Genomic DNA, 26,826 nt, shown 5'->3' with positions numbered 1-26,826 from the left:
TGTGTATGTGTGAATGTGTGTGTGTCCGTGCGTTTGCATGTGTAAGCGAGTGTGCATGTGTTTCTGAGTGTGCATGTGAGTGTGCGTGCGTGCATTTGCGTGTGTGCGTGTGTGAGTGTGTGTCTGTATGTAGATGTGTGCGTGTGTGTTTGTGTGTGTGTGTGTGTGTTAGTATGTGTGTGTGTGTGTTAGTGTGTGTGTGCGTGTGTGTGCGTGTGAGTGTGTGAGCGTGCGTGTGTGAGTGTGTAACAGGTGGAAAACTCCACATGTAGTATTTTTTGTAGGGACTGTATCTTATATTTTTCTATATGTAAAAATAAACAATGATAACCCCCGTCCGCCCTCATATATATATATGTATATATAAATATATGTATATATAAATATATGTATATATATATACATATATATATACATATATTTATATATATATATACATATACATATATATATATACATATGTATATATAAATATATATATATATATATAAATATATGTATATATATACATATATATATACATATATATATATATATATATATATATATACATAGCAACCCCCGGCCGCCGTCTGGCTGCACCGCTCACACACAAACGCTCCTCTGCTGAAGAGGAAACTCCTCGGTCGGCTGAGACGTGACAGCCAAGTCCACCTCCTTATCCTTATATCCAATGTGGTCAATACCCCTCTCCTTCTCTTTTTCTTCTCCCTCCCTCTCTCTCTCCCTCCCTCGCCCTTCATCCGTCTCTCCTCTCCTCTCCTCAAAGGCTCTCCATCATCACACGTCTCCATTAACCTCGACTTATGTTCCTCTCGACAGACCAACGCAAAGCCTGTAGTTACAGACAAAGCCTCATTGACCCACTGTACGATGATGGAGGGCACACACGCACGCACACACACACACACACACACACACACACACACACACACACGCACACACACACACACGCACACACACACACACACACTCACTGAGTACATGTCAAGTGATCAAGTTTGGCACTAGATTACGTGATCAATAGCTTGCTGTCCTTGAGAAAGAGAGAGTGTGTGTCTGTGTGTGTGTGTGTGTGTGTGTGTGTCACATCCTCGCTCCACGCCTCTCTCTCTCCTCTCGACACGATCAACACGGCATCCCGACTCCGTCACGGTACGTCGGACACGCTATGCTACACACACACACACACACACACGCGTGAGCTCCATGTGAATACTGCTGCATGGCAACCAGATCCCATAGCAACCAATGGTGTGTGTGTGTGTGTGTGTGTGTGTGTGTGTGTTATTTGTGGGCTGTGACAGAAGGAAGAGGAAAGCAGGAGGGGGGGGGGGGGAGAGAAAAAGTGGCAACTCTGAAAAAGAACGAAAATAGAAAGAGAGAGGAAGGCAGAGGAAGTAGCGGAGCAGCACACACACACACACACACACACACACACACACACACACACACACACACACACACACACACACACTTGTTTCACTGTGCTGAGATCAGTTGGGCATGAAGAGAGAGAGACAGACAGTGACAACATTGTGGAGGAAAGCAGAGCTCCCTCTGATCACAGCGAAGTCTGGTGAGGAGGAGAGAGGAGGAGAGAGAGGAGGAGACAGAGGAAGAGAAAGGAGGAGAGAGAGGAGACAGGAGGAGACATATGAGGAAAGAGTGGAAGAGACATAGAAAGAGACAGAGAAGGAGACAGGAGGAGAGATGCGGTGAAAGAGGAGGAGAAAGGAGGAGGAGACAGAGTAGGAGACAGAGGAGTAGACAGAGGAGGAGAGAGAGGAGACAGGAGGAGACATATGAGGAAAGAGTGGAGGAGACAGGGTAGGAGACAGAGGAGTAGACAGAGGAGGAGAGAGGAGACAGATGAGGAGACAGACTAGGAGACAGAGTAGGAAAGAGAGGAGGAGACAGATGAGGAGACAGATGAGGAGACAGACTAGGAGACAGAGTAGGAAAGAGAGGAGGAGACAGATGAGGAGACAGACTAGGAGACAGAGTAGGAAAGAGAGGAGGAGGAGACAGAGGAGCACACTGATCCTTTACGGGTTGAACTGTAAACATGAATCATTTGTAACATATGTGTAGGAAGAGAAGAGAAGAAAAGAAAAGAGGTGAGGAAATGAGAGGAGAGGAAATGAGAGGAGAGGAGAGGAGGCCAAAGCGCAGACCTCGGTTGCCTGTGTAACAGCGCCCCTGCTGGATAGTAGCAGTATAACACACTGTCATGGTAACGACCAGCTGCTCATTGTGTGTGCGTGTGTCAACCTCCAGGTCACTCTCTCTGACCTCTGACCTCTGACCTCCTGCACACAGACAGGAAAGAGATGTCGCCGCCTACATGAACGTGCGTTCGCCGTCTCGCTACGATTCCTTCAGATTCCTCGCGTTGACCGTCGGTCCAAAGTATTTATGCATAATGCAGTTCTGAGCTCGGAGGTTCGAGGATACGAGGCCGGCGCTCTGAAATCAATAAGGCTTTTAAAGCTTTTAACATCTGCCCCATCGCTCTTTGTCAGACCGCCACCGTCTGAATTCCTAAACAGGACACGGCTGGACGTTGATTTAACGTCGATAGAATGTTCCGCAGTTAAAAAATTGAAGCAAAGTTTCATAAAGTTGCCGCTAAAATCTTTAAATGTTGCTTTAAAAAAATGTTTTTTATACTCAGGCTGCAGACGGACAAACGCTCGCTCTGCATACGTGCATCAATTATCTATCTCTCCATCTGTCTGTCAATCTCTTTTCGAGGTGTGTGTGTGTGTGTGTGTGTGTGTGTGTGTGTGTGTGTGTGTGTGTGTGTGACATCAACCATCTGCCCGGCACTTGAATCCGGGGAAAACCTTGCAGTGTTTTTTTCTTTCTTCTTCTTCAAGGAAGCAGCAATCCTGGTTGCAGCAACATCTGGCGGAACGTGAAGAAGAAAAGAGCGTTTTCTGGCGGCTGGCGGGACCGAACGACCTCCGCAGGTCGGTCGAAGTCTCATCGAACCGCCACTATAAGCCCTCGCCGGTAGGGTTGGGTACCGAAAACCGACACCATATTGAGACCGATGATGACGAGAGCAGCGTGAACTCGGATTAGTACCGTAACGTTGATTGCAAGTCTTGCATTCATGAAAATAGGCCAACAAGTAAAAATGTAGCCATTATAACCATGTTTAAGCTAGCTCGTAGCCCGCGCTAGCTCGTAGATCGTAGTTCGTAGATCGTAGCTCGTAGCTGGTAGCTCGTAGTTCGTAGCTCGTAGCTCGTAGTTCATAGCTCGTAGTTCGTAGCTCGTAGCTCGTAGTTCGTAGCTCGTAGCTGGTAGCTCGTAGCTCGTAGCTGGTAGCTCGTAGATCGTAGCTCGTAGTTCGTAGCTCGTAGCTGGTAGCTCGTAGATCGTAGCTGGTAGCTCGTAGTTCGTAGCTCGTAGCTGGTAGCTCGTAGATCGTAGTTCGTAGCTCGTAGCTCGTAGCTCGTAGCTCGTAGCTCGTAGCTCGTAGTTCGTAGCTCGTAGCTGGTAGCTCGTAGATCGTAGCTCGTAGTTCGTAGCTCGTAGCTCGTAGATCGTAGCTCGTAGCTGGTAGCTCGTAGCTCGTAGCTCACGCTAGCTAAGAGCGCGACAGTCTGATATCCGTTTTTTGTCAGTGCTCCATGAGAACGGCTTTTACAGGGAACATGGCCAAAGAGGCGTTTAATGTCATCTTTGTCAATCGTCGTTTTGTGCTCTTTATTTTTTTATAAGTATCGGTTCAGGCACCGTTTACGCACCGGTATCGTTTTGAAAAAGTACCGGTTTAGCACCGGTATCTGAAGAAGAAAAAAAGATACCCATCCTTACTCGCCGGTCATGCGGAAACACGGGCCGAGGAGATTGGGTTTAGGAAACGAGGAGATTGGGCCGAGGCTGCCAGCTGATGTCTTGAGTTCAGGTCCAACGACAATCCCATCGCCATTTCTGTACAATATATCCTATAAGAGCACCTCCAAGGTCAAAAAGGTCAACGATATGAAGTTTTTGGGGATGTGGATCTTTAAGCTGAGAGATTCTCTTGAACAATAATTGCTAAAGAAATGAACATTTGAAGACATCTCCAGCTGCTTTGCACTGATGTAACGAGCACATGGGAGAAGCTTGGGAGAAGCTTGGGTTCAGCGCTTCCTGTCATGAAGGGTTCATTCCAACCGATAGCTACGAGAAGGGTGGAGGAAACTTCTCCCATGGGGGGGGGGGGGGCGTAGGAGAGGAGAACGAGAAATAAGGAAATGTGAAGGTAGGCTAGAAATAAGGATTTAAATACAGAGGGACAGAATGAAGGAAAGAAAGAAAGACAAGCGGAAGGAAGGAAGGAAGGAAGGAAGGAAGGAAAAAAGGACAGAAGGAATGAAGGAAGGAAGGACAGAAGGAAGGAAGGAAATACAGAAGAAAGGAAGTAAGGAAGGAAGAAAGGACAGAAGGAAGGACAGAAGGATGGAAGGACAGAAGGAAGGACAGAAGAAAAGAATAAAGGAAGGTCAGAAGGAAGGATGGACGGAAAGAAGGAAGGAAAGACAGAAGGAAGGAAGGAGACATCCACTGGACAACCATTTATCTCACAGGAAGAAGAGAAAAAGGAGGAAGTGGAGGATAAGCAGAGTAAATGCTGGTGAGGTGAAGACCCTCAGGCGGACTGGGTCATCAGAGAGAGAGAGAGAGAGAGAGAGAGAGAGAGGACAAGTGGACTGGTGTTTAGGCCCGTTGCTCAACAATGGCCACTTTGAGACACGGAGGAGATGAGAGGACATTCTTGCTGAGCACTTTCTCTCCAAGATAGCAGCCTCACTTCAACCCTGTAGGCCTCTGTGACACACACACACACACACACACACACACACACACACACACACACACACACACACACACACACACACCTACACACACACACTCCGGCCCCCCACCATCTTAAAGAGGCGTCACGGCCCCCGACAAAAGTGTGGCGAGACAAAAGAGAGAGGGATTCTTTGAGAAACAGAGACGTTCGGCGTGTGTGTGTGTGTGTGTTTGTGTGTGTGTGTGAGTGTGTGTGTGTGTGTGTGTGTGTGTGTGTGTGTGTGTGTGTGTGTGTGTGCGTGTGTGTGTGTGAGTGTGTTTGTGTGTGTGCGTGTGTGTGCGTGCAGTCGCCGCAGATTACAGACGCGCACCACAGATGGCCGGCGCGTCTCGTCTTTTCACCGCCGAGAATAATGGCCAGCGGTGGCCCCTCCCCCTCGCCCCCCCCTTTTTTTCTCCTTTGACAGGGCGTGTGTCCGTCAAATGGGAAGCGTGTGCGTCCGCCGGGACAATGGCAGCGAGACAAAGGCCCCCCCCCCCCACCGGGATGCTGAATAGGGGGGCACGTGGGCCTTGTGATGGAGGGAACAATGGCACTGAGGGGGAGAGAGAGAGAGGGTGTGGCACCCCAGCCCGGGTGCCCCACCCTCACTCACCCCCGACCCCCGAGTTCAGATTTGAACTTGTAGGCGTTTAGCTTTATTAGTAGGGGACAACATGGCCATAAATCAATATGGAGGTCATATGAGAACGATTTATTTAATTTTTTAACACAAAATTAGTACGTGTTAGCCACAAATCATGTGTGTGTGTGTGTGACTTTTTATCAAAGCGTTGAAAGACTTCTGCCGTGATTATTAAACGCCAGCGATGCGTCACAATTTTGTCCCCGAGACTCTTTTGTTGGAACCCTGGAGAGAGTTCACTTGTTAGTGCTTTCCAGGAATTTCAGACATCCAGGATTTGAGACCTCTTTGCGCTCCGGGTGTCTGGTCTGTACGTCTTTACTGCCACGACAGTTACTACACATTCATTATCCTCAGAGGATTAACCCCACTGGCTTCAGTCGTCCCCTGGTTTCCCTTTTTGACACGTCGCCTGCTTTCATTTCGTTCCTCCTCTCGGCCCGTGCATGTGCAGCTGCGTTTATGACAATAAATAACATTAATTACAACTTTTAATTAGAGCCACGGACATGTCCAGTCTCCGCAGGCCGCACGGTGAAGATGTTTGTCGACCTCAGGCGGGTTTCAAGTCTCGGCAAGTTGATTTTTTTACCCAGAACATTAATGAAATGGAGGAGGGCTTCCAAAAAATATAAAAAGGTGTGAGATCCGGGATTTGGGTCTCTCGACAAGTATTCAGACCCCTTTCACATTTTTCACTTTTTATTTCATTGTAGCTATTTGCTAAAAATCAAAAAACTTCATTTTATTTCTCATGAATGTTCACTCAGCACCGCATCTTGACAGAAAAAGACAGAAATGTAGAAATATTTGCTAATTTATTAGAAAAGAAAAACTGACATCACATAGTCATAATAAATATTCAGACCCTTTGCTGTGACGCTCATATTTAACTCACATGCTGACCACTTCTTCTGCTCCTCCTTGAGATGGCTCTACTCCTTCAAAGAGTGAACAAAGTAAAGGGGTCTGAATACTTTCTGTACCCACTGTGGCTCACGGTGTAAAACTACGGTAAAAGTGCTGACGCAGCAAACAGTGTTCCCCCCCGAGGGGGCGCCGATGGGTTTGTGTTCCTCTTCTGCTCACATAGACATTACTCCGCTCTAGATAACCATTAGTATTACCATTCAGCTCCTTTTAGTATTCACAGTTCGTATATTAATAACCACAAAAAGCGCAAAATCATCAGCGTGGCTCCGTAATTGTGTAAGCGATGTGCTGATGCCCGTGGCATGAAGCAGAAGTCCACCCCGAAGAGCCCTGACCCAGCTGGTGGACTGACCCCCGCCTCAGGCTCCTCCCCCCTGGTCCAACAGGGGCTTTCCAGATATAGCACCACTCCTGAGACACCTTTGATGTGACTGATGGGATTATTGACGCGCGGCAAACACTCGTATCTGTGCTGTCTGCGTAGAGCGTGCACTTGTTTTGTAAATGCATGAGGATTTAGTCGTTTCTTCCTCCCAGGGGTCGGGGTGCACAGTGGCGAGGGGAGGAAGAGGAGAAAGCTTGGAACAGCTGGGCTGAGTCTGCAGGGGTGGAGAGGGAGGAGGAGGAGGGAGAGGATGGAGGAAGAGTGTGTGGAGAAGGGGATGATGAGAGGGCAGAAAGCGGAGAAGGAGAGGGGCCGGCACGTACCGGCAGGCCGGCTGCCGACGGGCCCTTTTGAGGCAGCAGCTGGTGGGAGTGGGGGTCTCACCAGCTGTGCCTCCGATTGACCTCTCCCCACCTCCTCTTCCTCCCCAAACTCCACTTTCCATCCTCATCCAAATGTAGGCAGAAGAAATATACACACACACACACACATACGACCATCTGTCAGTAGGAGGAGAGTGTGTGTCTCTCTGATTGCTCCATAAAGGAAGGAGGGAGGGAGGGAGGGAGAGAGAGAGCGAGGGAGGGATGGATGGAGGGAGGGAGGGAGGAGGGAGGAGGAGGGAGGGAGGAAGGGAGGGATGGATCGATGGAGGGAGGGAGGGATGGATGGAGGGAGGGAGAGAGGGAGGGAGGGGGGGAGGGATGGATGGATGGATGGATGGAGGGATGGAGGGAGGGATGGAGGGATGGATCTCGACGGCTCACAAGGCTGTGACTCGTGAGGAAATGCAGAGAAGCAAAAATAATGGCCTTAATTGTAATTGTTGCAACTTTTTGGGTCTGGAAGAAAAAAAAATTCCCGCTGATTTAGTGGAAGAATCAGCAATTTCGAAAAAATTTGTTTTTCGGAAGAAGTTTTATATATATATATTTTTTTAATGGAGCCAGCAGCGGGTATCATATTTCTCAGGTCAGTTGGGAGGAGAGAGGCTGAATGGATCTCACCACCTCCCCGTCTGACCGCCTCCTCCTTCATTACGATCTGCATCCAGGCTGACGGCTGATCGGCGGCCGTCAGCTGGGATTTATTTACAAGGAAGTAGAAGAAGAAGATGAAAAAAAAAGGGAAAGAAGTTGCAGATGCAGCCAGGCATCGCTTCAGGAAGGGCTTATTCAGAGCGCCTCGGTGTCAAGTGAATCCACGCAGCCATCGATTCGAGGCCCCGTTCTTGTTTCTCTTGGCGCTGGTCAATCTGCTGCGTCAGAACAGAACAACACTGCGAGGACAGAAAAGCAGAGAGCAGGAGAAGAACCCAGGCCAAAACTCTGATTGCTCTGCGAGAGAAAGTGAAGGAGAAAAAAAGAAGAAGAAGAAAAAAAAAGCCCTGCGCTCTGGCTGTTTTGTCTAACTCGTCTCGCAGGAATCGTCTCGACACACTCCGACTGGTAAAAGGAAGAACTACATCTGCTTGTTTACGACACGAGCAGAACGATACCGGGGTGTACGAATATCTCTGGCATCTGATTGGTCGACGCAATGGCACATTGTCAAAAAGGAAGAAGTGTTCTTTACTGTTCTGTTCTGCAGAGAACCGTTATAAAACGGTCTCAATATACTCTCCGCGGTTCTGTACGACCCACATAAGGCAACAAGCAGTGAGGAAGCGGGTCCGAATTAGACAGGAAAAAACCCCTTCAGCTCAGGCAGCACGGAAAAAAAGACTCGGATCCGGCTTCGCCGTCGTGGCCTTTCGACCTTCAGTCTGACCTCCGGCGGCCCGGAGCAGAGCGGCACCTCGCCGGGCCCCAACATCCAGCACCACCCAGGCCTGGTTCACTGGGACCGGGTAGAAGCAGAACCAGGACCGCGTGGAGAAAAGACGGTCGCAAGCCCTGCCGCCAGTAAATTAGAGATTTTCTTAAAGACATTCATCACCGTACGTGTAAATGTCGCGTTGACGTTTTGAAAGAACACCCTTATTATCGAGCGTGAGGTCATCCGTTTCACGAGACGCACGTGACGGGTGTGGTTTGATCACACCCCGGTTTTGGAGCGCGGCACTATGCTTGACATCACCATTTTTTTCAATGTTTCCAGTTAAGTCCCGCCTCCTTTAAAACCACCACTAAGAAGAGCAGAGGACAGAAACTAAACACAGGAAATCTCCCAGGTTACGTGACCAACAGCTTGGCAGGGGAACGTGTGTTTATGTGTGGAGCTCCATCTTTCAGAGGAACAACGCCGGTGGAGTGAGTCGCTTTTTTCAGATCCTTTAAACCTCACGGTGAATGTCACGCCCGCCCGAGCACGAGTTCGCGCGTATGGCCGTCGCATTTAAGTAACTTATCTTATAATCCATCTGCTGCGGAACAAACTGGACGGAGGGCGGTAGCATTCGCCACGGAGCGCCTGTGTGTGTTACATCTGTTCTGGGGCGGGTTCCCTTTCACAGGAGGAAACGGTTTTGTTTATCCGTCGCCTCTCCTTTCCTCCCCGGGTGTCTTTATACCCTCGGGGGTAACGCGTGAATATTGGATCGGGACAGATTGGATTAGATAACACAGACCTACATACTGGAGAGCAACGCACAGATTCACACACACTCGGGGGGGAAGCTTTATTACAAAATACACAGACGTGCTCAAATCTGCATCTTTAACGATATATTTTACTTATTAAATACACTACCGTTCAAAAGTTTGGGGTCACTTAGAAATGTCTTTATTTTTCAAAGAAAAGCATTGTTTTTTCAATAAAGATAACATTAATCAAAAATACACACTATATATTGTTAATGTGGTAAATGACTATTCTAGGTGGAAACGTCTGGTTTCTAATGAAATATCTCCATAGGTGTATAGAGGCCCATTTCCATCAACGATCACTCCAGTGTTCTAATGGTACATTGTGTTTGCTAATCGCCTTAGAAGACTAATGTCTGATTAGAAAACCCTTGTGCAATTATGTTAGCACAGCTGAAAACAGTTATGCTGGTGATATAAGCTATACAACTGGCCTTCCTTTGAGCTTGAAGTTTGTAGAACTAAATTAATACTTCAAATATGAATCATTATTTCTAACCTTGTCAATGTCTTGACTATATTTTCTATTCAATTTTCAATTCATTTGATAAATAAAAGTGAGTTTTCATGGAAGACACGAAATTGTCTGGATGACCCCGAACTTTTGAACGGTAGTGTATATGAAAAAGTTATTTGTTTACTGTGTAAAAGAGCTTCGTATTACTTTCCTGTTGAAAAGAAAGTAAGACATCAAGACTAAACATGAGAATAAACACTTTGCAGTCCAACACCGCCGTGTCGTTTCTCATCCCTGCTTTTCATAACAAAGCATATTTCTGTGTCATATCTCGGAAGTTACGCACACACACTGTAGTCCACTGATATACTCGGGAGCTAGGAGCCCACACGGCACACCTGGGAGGGGGGGAGGGGGGTCTAACAACTTTCCTGACTTTACTTTCTAAAGCTGGGACCTCAGGGGAACCCGAAGATTAGACTCTTTTCTTTTTTTCCTCACACAAGGTTTAAAAGCCTTCGATGAGGGATTTGTCTGAAAAGATTGGAAGGAAACGAGTGTCGAGCGATGCAGAATGCAGCATAATGAGATATGAAAGTGGATACATAATGCACGGCCAGGGTGCGTTCTGCACGAGCCTCACCAGGCCTCTCTCGTCTCACTCGATGAACGCCCGGGCCTATTATTCACATCGGGACCAGGTGATTTTAGCGTTGCCAGAGAACAAGATGAACAGAATTTCTCCTCCTTCGCGATCAGTTAACAACGTGCAGGTGTTGTCTCGGTGCGGGCGGGTATCACACGGACGCCGACAGCGTGCACAAACAGCCTCGCACTTCACCGGCGGCGACGCGGTGCACGCACACCTCTCTCCGGGTGCTGGGGGATCTGAGCCTCCAGAGAAAAGGGAAAGCAGAGGGGAAGGAACCAGAAGACTATACTCGCCAATCCTATTGTCATTTCATTTCTGGATATATTGTACTTGTGTGGTGTGATGACTGGGTATTTACTCTGTCGAGCACAGGTGTCAAACACAAGGCCCGCGGGATGAAATCGGCCCGCCACATCATGTTATGTGGCCCCTGACGGCTTGAAAGACACATGATCGCCTTTTCTTAACCCTTCAATTCAACCCCATTCAATGTACAATTCAATTATTTTTAATGTGTTTATTCTCATGTCATTGACCCAGTTTTTGTTTTCATGTCAAACATAGAAGAAGACAACTTTTATATATTTAAAGGGCTAGGGCTATTTTTCAAACACAAAACAAACATAAAGTACCTCACACTTAAAAAACAAAATTAAAATTTAATAATTTTTTCTGGTTTTTTTAAAATTTAATAAATTGACCCAGATAAGTAAAAAAATCTAGGTAGAGGGTTAAGTCTGTAATATAGGTTAAATGGGGTCAATTGACTGATTTCAAATTTTTCCGATCCAACCTTTTCGAATGACATGAGGTCATTCAATGTCAAACCTTTTACCTTTTTATTTATATTTTATTTTTAACATATTTGTCAATATGACATATGCTATTAAAAACCAGAAAAAATAAGAGAATTATTATTGTTTTCCAAGCTTAAGTTGAGTACTTTATTTTTGTTTGTTGTGTATTGAAAGAAAACACATCATTAACATTGAATCGGGTCAAATTGACCCGAAGGCGACAGGAGGGTTAAATATTGAATCGGGTCAAAATGACCCGAAGGCAACACAAGGGTTAAAGAAATTTGAAGTGCTTTTATTTTGAAGGTTTCAAATAAAATGGATTTACGTTATAATATTAGAGACATTTTCTTATGCACAGTATTTCTACACTCAAATAAACAATAATCAAATGCAAAGAGTTATTTAACAATATGTTTGGGGGTAGTTTATATAGTGTTTCAGTTACAACTGGCCCTTTAAGAGGCAGGTGTGTCTACATACACATGTACAGGATATGTGTGTGTTTTAGGTAGGTGTGTATGTATGTAGACGTCAGGCTCGGCAAAATGAGGTGACATCTTTTTATCGATTATTTATGTATTTATTTCCTGTTCCTCTAGGTGGGTGAACCAGTGTGAGGGGTGGGTTTGTTGTGTGTTTGTATACGTTAACAAAAAGATGAAAAAACAATGGAAATATCAGTTAAAAGTACATGTTTACTGTGTTACGGACCCGTCAATATTTCCAAATAAAAGAAATAAAGGGGGGGGGGGAAAGAAGAAAAATCGTTTCTGAAAGTGTCCTGGAGCGGGGGGGGGGGGGCTAAATCTTCCCATGCAAATCACAGCTCGACTGAGCGACACCTCTGAGGAGTTCAACACGACTTCTGTCTGCCCGAGCCATGCACTGAGGGAGTTGGCTGGACGTAAACAAAATCCATGTGAGGAAAGGAGTGATGTGCGCGAGGGGTGTGTGTGCTTAAGTGAGAGAAGAGGAAGGGAAAGAGGAGAAGAAGAGGGAGAGGAAGAAAGAAAAAAAACTTCAAAGCTGGTCTACAGCTGAGAAGGGGGGTTAAAAGGGGGTTAAGAGGAGGGGGTTTTTTCTCCGGCTCTTAGGAATGCGGAGGAATCCGGAGAGCAACATAGGAGGGATAGCATGCGCACACACACACACACACACACACAGCAGCTGAAGAAGTCAGTCCGGTGTGTTCCCACTGCACTTATAAAGCAGCCATCTGGTGAGCTGGACGGTCCAGGACGTGGCTGAGTCAGACTGTCGTCCAGCCCTGCAGACTTTTATTTGTATTCTCCCCACAACCATTTATCGTCTCCACCCTCCTCCTCCTCCTCCTCCTCCTTCTAACCCATGCCGTTGCCCTTGTGCCATCCTCTGAAAACAGGGAGACGACAAGGGGTGATGCCGAGGTAAGGAGGCAGGGCTTAACCCTTGTGTTGCCTTCGGGTCATTTTGACCCGATTCAATATTTAACCCTCCTGTCGCCTTCGGGTCAATTTGACCCGATTCAATGTTTAATGTCGGTGTTCCTTCGGGAGTCAACAAACAAACATAAAGTACCTCACACTTAAACTTGGAAAACAATATTAATTCTAATAATTTTCTGGAGATTTTAATAGCTGGGGTCATATTGACCTCAAGGGTAAAATATGTTAGTAAATATAAAGGTAACAGGAGGGTTAAACATTGAATCGGGTCAAATTGACCCGAAGGCAACACAAGGGTTAAAGAGAATGGCAAATGCACGCTCACCTCCCCTGACACCTTGCCTTCACGGAGAGAGTGAAGTGGTGCTACAGGGCGATAGATAAAAGGGAGGGAGGCGCCACTAATCAAACCGTAGTGTTCCCACTTCATCGAATCGTTTCCGCGCTGGCTGGGTGTCGTCTTGGCATCGCCGCACATCGCTTTTTGAGACGAGGCGAAAGCAGACGCGGCCTGTGGGACGACAGTCTAAATAGTGCTTTCTATCGATCTCCTCGTTGCGGCTTGTTGAAGCCTCATCCATTAAAACATAACTGTAAGAGGAAGAAGGAGAGCGAAAAAAAGCACTTTATTGCAGATTTCATAATGCTCGGAGAGTAATTTCAGAGGGCGGGCTCAAGCTGCAAACGTGATATCCGAAGGATCGTGTTGTGCGTATAATGATGTGAGGCAGATTCAGCTCTGAAATATAATAGAAAATCGATGTTGCTGGATGTGTCCTCAAAAGGGCTCGGCAGAAGAGGTTTGGATCATTTTCTTTCGAGGAGTGCGATCATATGAGGCTGTGCAAACAAGTAAATCTGCTGCCAATAAGATGGTATTGTTGCTTAGTGACCTCTTGGTCCCTCTGCTCTCTCTCTCTCTCTCTCCTTTACTTTTACAATGTGTCTGATGTGTTGGTGCCTTCACACTGCAGAAGGAGAAGTGACCTACTGACATCAGTAAAGCTAGGAAAACAACAATAAGCTCAATAAACTACCTCTAAAAGAAGGTGTAAGCATTTTCCCCTAAATGCTTTAAGGAGGCCGACACCTTAAAACTGTAAATGGCAAATATACAGTATGTAATACTTTTCAAGGTCTGATACCATTCTTATATAATGTATATATGTCAAACATAGCCTATAGCTACAGTAGCCAATTAGCTTAGCTTAGCCTAGCTTAATGTAGGTATCGTGGAGTCTATTTCAGCTAAGAAATAATCTAACATATAAATGCGCATAAAACCCTAACTTGTAGTTTTTACACTTAGCTTAGCTGAGCACAAAGCTAAGCAGAAACAACTAGCCTAGCTTTGTTTACAAATTATCATTTTCACAGTTAAAACTTTCTAAACTTAAAAAAGATGTTTATTCGTGAGCTTTAGAAGGTGCATTGTGTTCGTAGAGGACAAAGCCCAGCTAGCAGTTTCCCTCTGTTTTCAGCCTCTGTGCTACGCTAAGCTAACTAGCTTGTAGCTATCGCTTCATATTTACCTAAATCACTTCTGTAGCTTATACTCTGATTGGTCTCAGCACGTAACGAGGGAACTTCTGGTGGATTGATACTGGGCCTACATGTATTTATCATTGCCTAAAAACTATAACCCTTGTGTTTTAATATCTATTCCAGGCAACACGTTATTGTTTCTCCATCACACACCAATCATTGGGCTACTTTGTGGAAGTTAACTGTCGAGCAAGAAAAAAAATCCTTTTAATTGCATTCAACAAGTAAAATAAATCCCAAAACGTCTGTCAGTTCCCACCGGTTAATCTCAGTTTAACGGCACGAGGTAATAAAATCTGGCTGCAATATTTTCCCACTTTGGAATTTGTCCAAGCAAGCAGGGGAGCTTTTGAACGGCAGCGCCTCAGGATGCAAAGCCAGTGCACATTTTGGTTATTCTTGGAGAACATTTCACCGAGGTCTGTGGTCTGTGTGCGTCTGCACCGGGCTTTCCCATCCATAGTGCCGAGCTTAATAACCGACTGGCTATAGCTCGCTCTGCAGAAACGGGAAGGCCTTGGCTTGAGCGGCTGGCTGATTTACAGGCGTTCTGGGTGGTTGCCTCCAACACAGACAAACCCCTGAATCCCTACTGGGCTCGCTGGGCTTACTGGGTCGACGGGCTCCTCATCCTCCGACAGTGCAGACAGACAAAGGCAGGTCTGTTCCTCTGGGAGCCAGCGGGCAGCGACTGCCACTTCCCCTGCCCGGGAGAGGCAGCCAGAGTGAAGGGGTGGGGAGAGCTCGATGAAGACATGTGTGTTTTGAGAGGAAACGGAGAGGGCTTTTCTTAGGACGAGGAGGGAATTGGAAGAAGACAGGGAGGATAATAATGGAGGAAAGTGTAGAGAACCGCTCCGCAGGTCGGCCACCACCTCATAGCTGTATATATCGTCCAATGTGGTGACTGTGTAATGACCTACGATCAATCAAAATGTTGCTTTCTGCTGCCCTTTTCACAAAGCGTTTGCCCCGTCACGACAGGCGCAATCCCCTCTAAATGCTAACGCTATCAACAATCGCCATGCTTGTTTCTTTTCTTCTTCTTTTTTTTTTACATTGCATTTTAGTGCAGCTCGCCTGCGAGACAAGACACCTCTCCCTCCTCCATCTTCCATCTTGCCTCCCTGTGCTCTGTCCATCTCTCCAGCGACTTCAGTGGCTCCTCGCCTCTTTTCCTCTCGGCCTCCAGCCTCGTTTTTTTCAGATTTCTCCCACGTTAAAATATCAATTTCACTCAATTCTCTCTTGAAAATCATGAACTTCTAACGCGAGATTATTCCACATAGTTTTAAGCAACTACAAAGATGTTGTCTTGGACTGTGAGACCCATTCAAGAGGATTTTTGTGTAAACACCCATTAAAGTCAGTCAAAGTTTAATGGAAGTGAATGGGTAACTTAGATAAATTAACTTTGAATACACAGTGAGAAGCTACTTCACTTAAATGTATACTGTATATATTTGTCGTGGCAGCTATATAATGCGGTACACAGTATAACTTGAGTAGAAATTGCCAAATACTTTACAGTAACACTTTCATCTAAAAAACTACTCAAAAGGAATAGAGCGCTAGCTTAGCATCGGACAAAGACTCAGCGGGAAATAGCTAACGTTAGCCCAGCTCTGTCAACAACTTTACATTTTAAGTCGTGTAAGGATAAAACAAACACAGTATAATGTGTTCATTAGTGAGCTCAGTAGGTGCTTGTAGGGAGAGTCTCATAGTCAAGCTAACCGTTTACCCCTGCTACCAGCTAAACTAAGCTAAGCGACTGCTAGCTTTAGCTACATATTTAGTGGGCAAACATGGCAGTGGTATACATCTTCTCATCCAACTCTTGCCAAAAAAAGGGAGTAAATGTTGTTCCCACAATGTCAAACCATTGCTTGACAGCGAGGGAAAAACACAAGCTGTGAGTTGTTGCGAGGTGACATTTGGGTAATGTGTTTTCACTCGACTCAATATGTCAGAAAAGCTAGGTAAACAATAACATTAGAACAACTACCTCTAAAAGAAGGTGTGAGCATTTTCATATGAATGCATTAAGGGGGCTGACACCTTAAAACTGTACTGTACATTTTTGTATATGGTAAATATACACTATGTAATACCTTTCGAGGTCCAATACCATTCTTATATACTTTTATATCTACCGATTAGCTTAGCTTAGCCTAGCTTACTTTAGGTATTGTGGCACCCTGGAGACTATTTCAGCCAAGTAATAACTAAACATATAAATGCTCATGAATCCCCAACTTGTTGTTTTTACACTTTGTTTTAACTAGGAAGGCCGGAGACACTTAGTTTTGCTGAGCACAAAGCTGAGCAGATGGGAAACAAGCCTGGCTTCGTTTATAAATTATCCCTTTCACATATTCTATACTTAAGAGATGTTTATTTGTGAGCTTTAGAAGGTGGGTTGTGTTAACTTAGGACAAAGCCCAGCTAGCAGTTTCTCTCTGTTTTCAGCCTCTGTGCTACGCTAAGCTAACTAGCCTCTAAGTATAGCTTCTTAATTCGTCTCAGTACGTAACGAGGGAACTTCTGGTGGATTGATACTAAGCATACATGTATTCATCATTACCTAAAAAACTATAACCCTCGTGTTTTAATATCTATTCCAGTGAACATGTGTTCTTTCTTCATCACACACTAATCAATGGGCGACTATGTGGAAGTTAACTGTCACATATTTATAGGAGAAACATGACAGTGGTATCAATCTTCTCATCCAACTCTTGCCAAAAAATACTAAATGTTGTTCCAAAAATATCAAAATAGTGCTCGACAGCGAGGGAGGAACACAAGCTGTGAGTTATTGAGAGGTGACATTTGGGTGATTTCACTCTCCTCAAATCAAAGTGTTGATTTTTTTTCACATTCTCATGCTGGTTTGTCGCGTATTTCTCTGCACATGTGGTTTGGAATGAATGCGAGCCTCGAATGTCATAACAGGGACTTCCAGTAAAGTCTGGCTGCAGTGCTCAACAGTGACCTTTTCCGACTTAATGGCATTTTTATCTCCTGTGGCATCACTATAATGTTCCTGTGAGGAATTATGGTACTTCTGTGGTACTCACTACAAGCATTGTGTCTTCTTTTAAGTCTTATAATGGATAATAAGTTATTTAAATATCATACCGCATGGCAGAATATTACTGCACACTCCCTGTACTCGGGGCATTTATATATTTTGTGTGTTTTTCTTTCATATTTCCTTCATTCTTCCTGCTATTTTAATATATTTCTTTCTCACGAGGACTATGGCGAACCCTCGTTTTTTTTCCAGGAGGAATCATATCCATCTCACTCCTCTCTTTCTCATGACCATGATGCCAACAGCTGGGAGAGAGCACACCACATCTGGCGTGCAGCTGGCCACCACGTAAAAAAAAGACTGGCGGAGAGATTGGACTGAGAGGGGAGCAGGAGAAAAGAGGAGAGGAGGAGCAGAGGCGAGCGATGGCGTGATGAGAAAAATCTATCCGGGGTGTATGTTCAAGGTTGGTCGAGTGCTGTGGAACTAAAAGCGAGGGACGGGAGGAGAAGTTAAGGGAGGGGGTGAAAGATCAGACAGGTGGAGGAACCTGTGATTCTCACACAAAGAGAGCTGTGGAGAGAGATAAAAGGATGCACAACATATTGATGGAAAGAGGCAGAGAGAGAAAGAGGAGTCAGATGCTCCAAATCAGCGGTGTTGCCTTCAGAGCTCCTCGGCATAGCAACCATGAGTCACAGCACCGGTAAACAGACCCAATGTTTGATAAACCGAGTGCGTCGCTGGCACATTCCCTCTACGCGTTTACAAGCGTACTGTCGCGGGGAGGATTAGCCCCAAACTGGTCGGCACAGAAAAGAACACGTGCTGCTATTTTCTTTTTTTCCTCCCAGGTTTTTTTTACAGCTGGATTTAGTGAACTTCGCACACACAAAAAATCAAATCAAAACACCTGTAGGAGTCTGTGAAGCAGACAATTATGGATTTCTGGTTATTTTTTCTTCCCCCCCCTCCGGAGTCAGTGATGGATTTTACCAGGCGAGTCAAGTATATCAACTGTGCTTGTATACTGCATATGCTTTCTTGGAACAAAGGTAGAACAGTGACTGATGCCCAGTATTATAGTTTTATTTGCTCAGGCTGCTCCTGTGATATGATTTAGTTTTATTTTTTTCTGGAAGATGACCCTTCCAAATAGATTTTCTCAATTTCTTCGCTTCGTCTTTGCTCTCCGAAGACACAAACTACATGATCGCATTAGGGCCACGAGCTGAAACAAATGTGACGGCCGCGAAGAAATGAAAGACACACAATTCAGTGTTGCGACAAGAGGCCAGCGACAATTCACTGCAAAGTCAAAGCATTTATAAAACTGTGACAGCACACTGCTGCAATAACAGATCCAGAGCTCCGTGTTGCTTTAATCCTTTTTATTACCCACTGAGGCTCAGACGGTTTGTAACTCCATCCTTTCACCAAGATGTAAGGCTCTGGAACAACAGCTGAACAAGTTGATACCACATCATTATCAATAAGGACAGTGAACTTTGGTATCACATTTTAAATGAAACTATTAGTTTGTGATATCAATCTGTCGGGCATTAAACAGCAGCTGATATAAGCAGTAAGCACTGTTCAATACAGATACTGTATGTGAGGTGTATTAAAACACGACGAACTAGCTGAACTCATTATATATATATATATATATATATATATATATGAACTAGCTGAAGTCATATATGTATGTGTATATATTAGGGCTGTCAGCGTTAACGCGTTAATCTATGCGATTAATTTGGCCGCGTTAACGCACTAAAATATTTTAACGCAATTAACGCAAGTTTTTTTTTTTTTTTTTTTTTTAAACCGCGGCAGTACGGTTTGACACTGTTTCCGTTTTTAAAACAATCATTTCTCCGCGAAAATAAGGAGCAGAAATCAGTTTAACTCGTGGATGAATCAGTCGGGTTTCCTCCTGCTCCTCCTTCCTCCCGTCTCCCCCTCTGACACACAGAGGAACGGAGGGGCGACGTGTCGGGTGACGCGGCGCGGAAAGAACGCGACACACGAAACCTTCAACGTGATTGGTCAATCCGTTTGTCTGTCAACATTTCGGGGGGAAAAAAAAACCAATGAACACTCAGTAAATCACAAAGGACCTCCCACCTCACAGGTTAGGCTCTATAGCAGCCTGTCAGTCAGAGAACCAGAGGACACGGCGCGAGGACAATGAGCCTTATTTCAGAGCTGAGATTGTTCTGGAATGTTTGATGTATAATACGTGGGGGTGTGTCACATGCAAAAGACTTTAAACGGTGAATTTAATTTATTTTGTAAAATGTATAAAATGCCCCCAGCCTCCAGAGGGTTAACGTGACATATTTGAATGTCAGTCACCAAGGCCACTGGTTCTGCTGTTCAGTGTTAAAGATGACAGGACCAATGGGGTCTCAATATATATATATTTTTTTACTAATCTGATGTTTCACGGTAGAAACAATTTATCATCCACGATATTAAATACCTCGCTGGCACTTTATATGTAGGAGCCTCTTTGAAAACACAGCTCTGTGTGAAGTTTTGTCTTTAAAAAGAAGGGAAACACTTTTAACCCTTGTGTTGCCTTCGGGTCATTTTGACCCGATTAAATATTTAACCCACCCCCCGCCTTTGGGTCATTTTGACCCGATTCAATATTTAACCCTCCCCCCGCCTTTGGGTCATTTTGACCCGATTCAATGTTTCACCCTCCTGTTACCTTTATATTTACTAACATATTTTACCCTTTGGGTTCAATTTGACGCCAGCAATTAAAACCTCCAGAAAATTATTAGAATTAATATTGTTTTCCAAGTTTAAGTGTGAGGCACTTTATGTTTGTTTGTTGACTATCGAAAGAACACCGACATTAAACATTGAATGGCGTCAAATTAACCAAGGCGGCAGGAGGGTGTAATATTGATTCGGGTCAAAATGACCCGAAGGCAACACAAGGGTTAAACGGTGAATTTTTTTTTTGTAAAATGTATAAAATGAGCCCAGCCTCCAGAGGGTTAACGTGACATATTTGAATGTCAGTCAGTTACCAAGGCCACTGGTTCTGCTGTGTTCAGTGTTAAAGATGACAGGACCAATGGGGTCTCAATATATTTTTTTTTTTTACTAATCTGATGTTTCACTGAAGAAACAATTTATCATCCACGATATTAAATACCTCGCTGGCACTGTATAGGTAGGAGCCTCTTTGAAAACACAGCTCTGTGTGAAGTTTTGTCTTTAAAAAGAATGAACTTTTAACTTTTAACTTTTAATTGCAATTAATCGCAATTTCAAAAGGTGCGATTAATTAGTTAATTTTTTTTAATCGATTGACAGCCCTAGTATATATATATATATACAGTTATTTGGATCCTATGAACACAGCATATGTGGGTGCTATGTAAAGTCTAATTAATTGCTATATTTGTAGTGAGCTAATATCAGCTGAATCATCGGTCCGGGTAATTATTCAGTCTCCCCAAAAAATCAAAAAATAAATACTTCTTAAAAAGCATTGACATTTGGGAAAACAGCATCGCCTTCCCCGTGTCATCCCATCACCCTGTGGTGGCTTTTCAAGTGTTTATATACAGTCATGACCTTCCTTGACCTTTATGTTGTCCCGTGCACAATGCACACACACACACACACACAGGAGGGCAGACTTGTACCCGATTCCTCCGGTGACTCATTATTATTTTTCAGCTGCAGGTATGGCGCATAAACAGAAACTTGCACCGACTCTCTCTCTCTCTTTTTCTTTCTCCCTTTCTCCCTCTCTCTCTCTCTCTCTCTCTCACACACACAGAGCTTGATTCCTATACGTTCTCTCCATCAGCAGAAGACGGCTGTCAGCTGTCCTCCATCCTTCACTGGGTCTCTGACTGCTCCAGACTATGGAGGAGCACACAGTTGAAGTGTGGGGGGGGATGCTCGGGGTCTCTCTCTCTCTCTCTCTCTCTACCAGCCTCATATTAAACAACTTTTTTTCCCTCCACGCTGTGAGCATGTACTCACACACACACACAGTGCAGGCTAAGTTCAGAGGAACGTCGTCGTACGTGGGCTGTAAGTATACCGTAAATAACACAAGACTCGAGGCAACAATGCCAGCGCTCGGCCATCTGGCCTCGTTTACCTCCGTGTGCACGGCAAATAGAAACTCCCACGATGATGCAATCATGCCGTCTTTTAATCCAGGCAAGGTTGAAAGCATGTATACGCGATATGTATATTGTATCGTGCTAAACACAGCTGGATCTAACTTGGCCCCGAACAGGGGGGGGGGGGGGGGGGCTCAGTGCCTTGCTCAAAGACACTTTAATTAAAAGGTTGCTAAAGGAGAGGAAAGCATTACTAATTAACTTCCTTCCCTAAATTGCTGATTGGAGAAGTGATACCCTTCATGGTCGACACACTGCTTTTCCCTCCGCTTCCTCCATCTTTGAGCTCTAAGCTACACGCCGTTTAGTCTCCGGACACGAGAGAGATGTTCTCCTCTCACTGCCAGTGGGGAAAAACAACTAATGAGCATATTTTACAAAACTGTCAAACTATTCCTGATCCGGATCTTCCAAATAGTCCACGCGCTCCTTCCTCAAACGTTACGAGTGTGAAGTAACGGAGGAGAGAGACGATTCATTAGTTGGCATTCTGCCATGAATCCCCCCCCCCCCCCCCCCCGATGAGACCGTGTGTGTGTTCGCGAGTGTGTGAAGGAGGTGTGTGTGTGAGGTGTGAAATGCATTCTGCATTGGACAATTCACTGGAGGTGTAATATGGGAAAAAAACACGTGGAAATGTCCAATATCACATTATTGTTGACCGAAATATACCTTGATGATGAGGTTTTGGAGGAATGTGGGTAGAATATAAAATGGCTAGAACAGGAAGGAGAGAACACACGCTCATTCTGCGATAATATCGATACCGTCTCATATCCCGATATCGATGTATCTTCTCGATCAGGCGCGTGCACGGATAGACCCCTAGTGGTGCTCAAGCTCCTCCCCTTTTGCCCTGGATGAGAAGAGTGGCCCTTTCTGCTGGAGACACATTTTTTTCTTAATTAATAAGTATTTAAGAATAAAAATGACTCTCTCTGTCCTCAATTCCCCCCAAATGTGTTTTGATATGTGACGGGGCATTTATTTGAGTTCTTGTGAGAATTTCGCCCGGACGTGCTCCGCGGCGCTCACAAGCCCCTCCTCCTCCTCCTCCTCCTGCGTTTATTTTATAGTATTTTTTACTCCTATCATTTTGTAAATGAAAATAAATTGTAATTGTTGATATAAAACAGCTCTCATGTCTCACGACACGATGTGTTTCAGGTGTTGCGTAGCAACCACCTACTTGCTAACTTTGAGTTACAGTGATCAATAGATGAATCATTTTGGCAATGGGTGCCCTTTTTGGGGGGGTTTTGAGCACCTGCCCCCCCGACATGTCTGTGCACGGGCCTGTTCTCAAGACACCGTACTTCTCATCCCGAGCGACAGCCAATCGACAGGCGGCGACCACAGCATGTTGCTGAAGGCCCGGGAAGAGGAGGGAGGAGAGAAGTGATGTTTCAGAGGCTGTATTGTCTTTCTTTTCTTTCTTTTTTTCACTGCCACATCCGAGCGTCGGCGGTCGAAACAAACCGAAATAGGTCATCGCCGAACGAATAAATCAGGAGAGCAACGAGACGAGAAATGAAACCCTGTCGCAGCTCAAAGTGACAGTTATGAGTCGCGATGAGCACCTCGGAGCCGAGGGCCGCCGAGCAAAAAGACCCATTTCCACTTCCCCTGTTATCTGCAGAGCGAAACGTCAATGGAGCAAAGAAATAAACTGCTGATTGCCAGGAAGAAACACACACACACACACACAGAGAAAAACACAAACCGCTGCCTCGGTCCACTCGACAGGCCGACAGCCGCTCATCAATCCTCATCAACACGACGCATCGGAGGGCCACATGGAGACGGAACAATGGGGCCCGAGTCTTTGCACCGCGAGCCATTAGCGTGTGCAGTAATGGAACTGTGTGTGTGTGTGTGTGTGTGTGTGTGTGGGGGGGTTGCATTTAACTTGCCTGCAGAAATCAGATAACTCCACTCAGCACATATACTGGAGGCACTTAGGCGTCAGACAGCAGAGTTGGAAATATATGTGAGAGAGAGAGACATAGAGAGAGAGAGAGAGGGAGAGGGAGAGAGAGGGAGAGAGAGAGAGAGACAGAGAGAGAGAGAGAGAGAGGATGATGTGGATTCTTCTGTGTCGGAGGTGTGCCCGGTTGGTAGATTCCCACTTCTCTCTTTTCATCTCTTCTTCTTCCTCTCGGCCTCTCCATTGTATTGTCCTCCCTCTCTCCTCCTCCTCCTCCTCCTCCCCCTCTTCCTCCTCCGCAACTTCCCGTCTCCAAAGGCCCCTTCCTCCTTCCACCACTCGTCTCCTTCAGTCCCTCCTCTCCTCGCCGTATTCACTGTAGATCTCGTTATTCTCTTCTCTCTCTCTCTCTCTCTTTTGATTAAGCCCACCACCAGAAATAGAGCTCTGTCGTCACTCTGAGGGTTTTTTTAGTTGCAGGGTTTGTCTGACTCATTGTGACGCCCACGTGCACATTTGTCCAACAGTGGCACGCTGTGAGTCCTCTAAACAATCATCATCATCCCAACATCACCGAAAATATACCTGGAAACCTCCCGTACCGTTTAGTGCTCGGTCTCTCTCTCGCTCTCTCTCTCTCTCTCTCTCTCTCTGTGTAAATCACAAATGGAGGCTTTCCTCTTCCTCCTAACCGGACGGGCCCCTGACCCCTCAGTCTATTGACGTTTCCGGAGGTGGCTGTGAGGAAGCACAATGTGGCTGCCGGCGGTAGCGGGGCCCGCCGGGGCTGGAAGTGGAGCCGCTTGTTCAGCAGACCCACCCGGACCAGCACAAAGGGGGGCCACGCCCTCCTCCGCCACCAGCCAGCCCAGGCAGCGCCCTGATTGGCCGGCTCGGGGTGACCTTTGATCCCCGCTGTATTGTGGTCTCAGCTGCACCAGCCCCTCCCCCTTGTGTGTGTGTGTGTGTGTGTGTTAAAAGACAGCCAAGTGCTCATGCAGCAATCAGAGCAATGGAAGAGGGCAAATGGTCTGAGGGGAAATGGAGTGTGTGTGTGTGTGTGTGTGTGTGTGTGTGTGTGTGTGTGTGTGTGTGTGTGTGTGTGTTTGTGTGTGTGTGTTGCTGTTTGGATGGGGGTGGTGTAATTATGTTCCAGTTGAAACAGTGATTAGCTCCATCAGAGCACATTTATATCCAGCAGCTCTTTGTTTTCTGCCCCGCTCTCTCTCCCTCTCTCTCTCTCTCTCTCTCTCTCTCAGCCCCAGTTGGAGTCCAAATCTTTCTCTAGAACCAGGTCTGGACCCAACTTAACCGTTCTCCGGCCTCATTTCCAGACCAAGCTTATAGCTTTCACTTTATTGCCCCGATTATTAATAATAAAAATAGCTCGGCCCAAACTTAGTCCTCATTCGGCACCACTGAGAGCCCAACGCTCGCCCCCTCTAGCCAGAACTATACGGGCCCAGGCGTATCTTAAAACTACAGCCTAATATAGTTTACATGCCATGGGCTAAATTGAACACCCACAGCTTTTAGCCCAAATCTAAAAGCAGGGGGTCCAGACACACTCTGGCCTCTCTAGACCCAACGAGACCAAGTCCAAGACCCCCTGCAGTCCAAGACCCCCTGCAGCCCGACCCGGGAGCGGTCTATGCAGGTGGTCTACAGGACTTGTGGGCTGAGACACCCTGAGCACTGCACTTACTCTCTTAATACACCCCATGTGACTCTCTCTCTCTCTCTCTCTATTAGAGGCGGTAGACCCCCCCCCCCACCACCACCACCACTCCATGACGGGCTGTCTGAGGAATGCCATGTCATAGAACAGATGGAGGGCCGCAGACAATGGAGCCGCACGCATTGACTGGACCTATAGAGGAAGCCATGTGCCGAGTGTGTGTGTGTGTGTGTGTGTGTGTGTGTGTGTGTGTGTGTGTGTGTGTGTGTGTGTGTGTGGCTTTTCGCTCTCATGTTCCATGAATGTCCCGTTGGTGTCCAGGAAATGTGGGCGCTATATCACATTAACCACAAAGAATCAGCCCTGAAGACGTTTGTTGTTGTTGTTGTTGTTGTTGTCAACAAAGACACAATTAACCACACAGAGCGAGCCAGGTACAAGTGTGGACTTACATATTCACACGCAGGGCACGTGTTTGGGTGCCCAATCAAAAAAACAAAACTAGAAACACTAAAACCAATCCATCATCTCATTCCCTCAATAATGACCTATTTTTTTAAACAATAATCTGTATCACATGGGAATTTTGGGAATATTCACAATATCATATTCATAATTGAGAGTAGGAGCCTTGTCCTGCTAGGAGACGAGTCCCTCCTCCTTTAAGGATGCGACCGGTCACCACAGGCTGGAGCTGCCACCTTTCATTCATTCCACGCACGCGGGCCTGATGGACCCCCTTAACACACACACACACACATACACACACACGGAGGGTTTTAACATGTCTTGGACAGAGAGGCTCGCGCACTTTAAGTGACTAAAGCCCGTGAAGTGTCGGTCTACATTCCGGGACGCCAGGTTGGACGGAGGGAATCAAGTGAACTCACCCAAGACAACGACGGATGATCGGCTCCCCGCTCCTCGGCGGAGTAAATCCAGGACCCCGGACACTCAAATATATATCGTTATATATGTATATAAATATATATATTACAGGCTTAGAGAATTATCTTGTAAATTCACAAAAGAAATCCTCTTCATCCGCGCGGCGGAAGAGATGCGTGAAGGCGATGTGGAGCGAATCAACCTGGTTGGTGCGCGCGCACACACACACACACGTAGAGATACATATACCCGCGCGCAATTAAATACAAAAAAAGATTTAAATACAAAAAAAAGAAAAAGATAGCAGGGCTGTGTCGGTGGGCTCGGCGCGTGTGTAGTAGTCTCGATGCTCTGCTTGTTACTTACTGGGCTGCTTCCTGCGGCTCCACCCGCTAACCCAGCCTTCCCAGTGCGCCCATTGGCACAGGCGGCCGGACATGCAAATACACTCTTCCCATTGATGTTTTTTTTTTTTTTCTCCAAGGGAAGAAAAAAAGAAAAAAAAGCAGAGCTTCTGTTTTTTCTTTTTTTGCCGTTGGTTTTGTTTTTAAGTCGCTCCACTCCGCCACCGTGCGGCCTTTCGGCGTCACTGCGATCCCGAGTCCCTCCGGTCCTCTCCTCGTTCCACTTGTGTACAAGTACACAAAGCACGGTCTGAAAGTACTGGGGTACAAATAAAAGTCCTGAATTCAAAATGTTAATGAAGGTAAAGTATGTAAATATGCAGATGGATCATTTTAAAGTTTTATATATTCAATTTTTATCATGTTAGAACATTTATTTATATATATATATATATATAAAATATATATAAAATATATAATAAATATAATATATATTGTATACATATATATATTTTA

At 45.7% G+C, this 26,826-nt stretch overlaps 1 protein-coding gene across 1 annotated transcript in view; it reads right to left on the bottom strand.

Annotated features, from left to right (window-relative positions):
* numbl (NUMB like endocytic adaptor protein) overlaps nt 1-26,254 on the bottom strand; it is a 65,759-nt gene extending 39,505 nt beyond the window's left edge. Inside the window, exon 1 of the mRNA XM_056441158.1 lies at nt 25,969-26,254. The gene's annotated coding sequence lies outside the window, so the exon portion shown is untranslated. The remainder of the gene's footprint in view (nt 1-25,968) is intronic.
* Between the last annotated feature and the right edge of the window lie 572 nt (nt 26,255-26,826).

This window comes from Pseudoliparis swirei, chromosome 20 (genome assembly GCF_029220125.1).
Source record: "Pseudoliparis swirei isolate HS2019 ecotype Mariana Trench chromosome 20, NWPU_hadal_v1, whole genome shotgun sequence".
Taxonomy (NCBI): domain Eukaryota; kingdom Metazoa; phylum Chordata; class Actinopteri; order Perciformes; family Liparidae; genus Pseudoliparis; species Pseudoliparis swirei.
Note: the sequence above shows the minus strand (reverse complement) of the source record. Positions and strands in the feature narration are given on the sequence as shown.